Below are 4,621 nucleotides of genomic sequence, written 5' to 3' on the forward strand. Positions count from 1 at the left end.
TGCACCCTCATCCTGCACCTCATCCTGCACTCTCATTCTGTACTCTCATCCTGCACTCTCACCCTGCACCCTCATTCTGCACTCTCATCCTGCACTCTCATTCTGCACTCTCATTCTGCACTCTCATTCTGCACCCTCAGCGATCCCTACTGGAATCAAAGCAGAAGGCTGTGCACATCCAAGCCCCAGCATCCTGTGCCTTACAAGTTCTGGGTCACATCTTCAAGAGCAAACCCCTTCGTCACCCTCAGGAGCTTCTACCTGCCACTCTCATGAATGTACTTCTGAGGGTTTTCTGGGTCTCTTGGAAGGGTATGTCCTGAGATCTGTGTGAGATATTCCCATGAGGTTCCTCCTACTGTTCATTCTCAGTTACTGAAGAGTCAGAGACTCTAGGGAGCAAGTGACACAAGTCTGCGGTGGCTCTACTCCACACCCACAGTGTCTCCTGACACAAAACCTGGCAAACCCATGGCTGTTTGACCTCACTGATGCCTCCTAAGCCAAGCAATGTTCTAAATGAGGGTAGAACCCATTTTGCTGTGTTTTGTTTGAGTTGTTTTAATTAGAAAAGTACAGACTGTAACAAATCAAACAGTACAAACCTATTACAAGTGGTGTACATCAGCTGCCTCTCCATCAGCTGCAATCTTCTCACTTCATAACTTCTCACAAAAGACGGGAAAGGGTCCAGTAGATGACTAGGTGGGAGAGGTTCCTGCTGCAAGGTCTGACGATCCGAGCTTGTTCCCTGAGACCCACATGGTAGAAGGAAACAACTTCCACAACTTGTCCTCTGACTACTATACAGTATGTAAGCAAATATGTGCATGCATATGCACTCGAGCACACACACACACACACACACACACACACACACACACACACACACACACACACATTAATCATGGGCTCCATCTGGAAGATTTTATACTGATCCAGGCTCTGTCTGTATTAGGTAGAGAGACCTCCTCCTCCTCCTCCTCCTCTCCTTTCCCATGTGTCTAGAAGGGTCACGCTCCTTGTCAGAGGGCTTATAAATAAGCACATGAGATTTTAAAAAAATAAAGTGATGGCAGGTCTGGTGAAGACCAGACAAACTTACAGAGCTTGAGGAGCCTATATAATACTACTGAGCAATCCATAGACCGCATGCAGCAAGCAGACGGGCCTTTCGTAGGAAATAAGGAAGAGCGTGTATCTCTCAGAGTAGCCACTGCACAGTATTCTTCCAGGGGAGAGCTGGGAACTCAGACATTAGCTGAAACCCCGTGCAGTCCCTATACTGATGATGAGAGACTTTGACCCATTCTGGGCTATGTCTTAATAACTGAAGATGATAAGTAAGAAGAAAAGGATCCAAGTGAGAATTCCTATCCATGAGGGCGCTGACTGCCTCCCTCTCCAACTTGTGGATCTGAGGTCAAAAGTGCACCATGTTAAGAAACTAATAAGAGAGAAAGCTACTCATTGGACAATGATTTACTTAGTGGTTCACTTAAAGCATTGCCTTGTGCTGTCTGTTTGCCAAGCATGACTTCACTTGCTACCTGGAACAGAGTGACCTGGAGGAACAGCTGAAACAATGGGTCGTTGCCCTTGACAACCTGACCGATCTGACTGACTTGCTCACCCCATCTTGTGGTTTTAAAGCACGAAGTGAAAATACAAGCTGGACATGATACCAAGGCTTTTCAGGAACTGTTGTCATGGCGCTGGTCCACCAGTGACTGGCATCTCCTCTCTTCCACTGTCACTGGTATCTAAGCACTTATTCCAGAAAGATTCCAACAACAACAACAACATCATCATCATCAACAACAACAACAACAACAACAACACCGTCATCATCAAAAACAACAAAATTCCTGCAGGTGCTTCTGCTCTCAGCCCTGCACTGAGAGACACCCGGAAGCACAGTCCCAGACTCTGACCCAGTTGCTTCCCCAGGGAAGAATGTAGTCAGGGCACCAGTGCACTTCCTTCACCACAAGTATCCTCTGCCTCCTCACCATTTCCCCCAGGTCTCCTCAGTCTTTCCGGGAATTTCCAGTTCCTGGAAACAGGGACTCAGAAGCTAATACATTTCTTAGATTGCTGTCATAGATAGAGCAGAGCCATGGAGTGGATTTGGACTTCACCTTTCTCACACACCACCTTTTTCACCCACCACAGCTATGTGGGTTGTGTGGCTTCTGGCTGGTTACTTCTCTGAGTTTCCCCATCTCTAAAATCAGAACCTTCATTGAATCGGATCAAAATAATTTAGTATAGGAGGAGGGGGAAGGAGGGATGGAGGGAGGGAAGGAGGGAAGGAGATCAGATGCACCTTAAATAAAGCTAAACAAGAGGAAGCTGGATAGGGCAAGGGTTAGCCAGGGACAGTTTGATCAGAGCATCACATACCACAACCAGAACCCCTGCTCCACTCCAAGCCTTTATCCCCTCCTTACTGTCCCCCTTCCTCCAAGCCTGACACCTCCTTGGCAGCTCTAGGCTCTGTTTTTGAGAGATGGAAGTACACGCTAGAAACCTAACAGAGAACATTGCTCTAGTTTCTCTAAAATCATGCCTGGGGCCCAGCCTAGGTCACACGCTTAGCCTTTGAATGCCTGAGGCTGAGTCCCCACACCCTTCTGTATCTTGAGTGTTGGAATTCTGTGGTTGGAGGATTCTCCCAGAGAAATTTGTCTGTTAAATCCATTGTCTCTAAGAAATGCCCCTAAAACTTGACGACTTAAAATAATGATCATCAAGTCTGTGTGCTGACGATCTGGGCATGGCCTCACTAGAGGTCTGACTCCAGGGTGTCTTTGGAGGTGGCAATCTAGCATAAGATAAAACTAAAAGCACCTGTAAACTGCCAAGCTGAGGACTCAGCTTCTGAGTCCATCTGCATGGTGATGGGGTCAGCCCCTGTTATGGTTTATATAATACTTGGCCCAAGGAGTGGTACTATTAGAAGGTATGGCTCTGTTGGAGTAGGTGTGGCCTTATAAGAGTAGGTGTGTCACTGTGTGCATGGTCTTTAATACCCTTGTCCTAGCTGCCTGGAAGCCAGTCTTCTACTAGCAGCCTTCAGATGAAGATGTAGAACTNTCAGCTCTTCCTGCACCATGCCTGCCTGGATGTCTCCATGTTCCTGCCTTGATGATTATGGACTGAACCTCTGAACCTGTAAGCCCACCCTAATTAAATATTGTCCTTATAAGAGTTGCCTTGGTCGTGGTGTCTGTTCACAGCAGTAAGACCCTAACTAGGACAGCCTCCATCCCTGGGGCATCCAGTTCCTGCCTAGCTGCAGCCTTCAGTGATGTCCTTCAGTGATGTCAGCATTCAGCCAACTCCTCAGACCTGCTCTCCACCTGGTAGCTTGCGGGTCCCAGAGTGAATACTGATCGGGAAAGTAAGAAAATAGACCCCCCAGACATGAAGCCTGAGATGAAACCAGAATTCAGAGGTGGCATACTGTTACTTCTGTGAGCAGCCAGCACCAGGTCACACAAAGAAGAGGATGGGAATGTCATTTGCTGGTGTGAGGAGCTCTGGGAACCATGATAGAGACCACACCTTCAGATGACCTGGAGAGGACCACACAAACCAAGGCAACCACTTTTTGTCTCTCTTTGCCCAGCTCTGTCAAGTTAAAAAAAAAAAAAATTGAAAGCCTGAATCTAGGGAACACTCGTCAGTGTGAAGAAAACTGGCCTGGGGAATCGAGCAAGAGTCTGATGGTGCCCAGAGGTGGAGTGTGGATTTTCACAGAGAAAAGGGGGTTAGTCTGAATCTCATGCCTCAACAAGTGGCAGAGGCCCACAGTTCAAGGAAGACCCCAAGGCTTCTGCCCCCTACTCTAGAGTCCAGCCCCCACCCTTCTACATGAGCACCGACCGACAGCTTCTTAAAGAACATGAGATTCCAGTGAACTGCCACTCAGAAACTCAATCCATGAGTGGTTCAGAGCCTAGCAAGGGGCAGGTCAAAGATGACCACCACACAACAGATCTAAGACAAAGCTCAGGGAAGAAAGACCTGGGTCAAACCCCAACGTTCCTACTCAAATTTCTGAAAAATGTCAGGTGGCTCACTTAACTTCTCTGGGCTCAGAATCCACATTTGTGAAATGTGTGCACATAGAGTGTTTCCTATTCCAGTCTCCCTCAGCCTCTTGCCCCTGTGATACTCTGGTGAGATGACTTAGGCTCTCAGACCCCAAGCCCAAAACAAACAAAATACAACCAGATTTCTCCCAAGCAATTCCTCATCTCTCTCTGTTCTCTCTGTTGATGATGCCAACATTTTACTGAATATCTGTTATGTGGTCCTCAAAACAGTCCATAAAATAAAGGAATCTGACAGACATTCACAGACCTTTGGACCTACTCTCTTCCCTCCAAGAAGCTCTGGTTTCCTCAATCTTTGCTGAGGAGACACTGGGACTTCAGTCTATTCACACACACACATACACACACACACACACACTGACACACACACAGAGACACAGACACACACACAGACACACACACACAAACACACAGACACACACTGACACACACACACAAACACACACACAGACACACACACACAAACACACAGACAGACACACACTGACACACACACA

This window comes from Mus pahari, chromosome 1 (genome assembly GCF_900095145.1).
Source record: "Mus pahari chromosome 1, PAHARI_EIJ_v1.1, whole genome shotgun sequence".
Classification (NCBI taxonomy): Eukaryota; Metazoa; Chordata; class Mammalia; order Rodentia; family Muridae; genus Mus; species Mus pahari.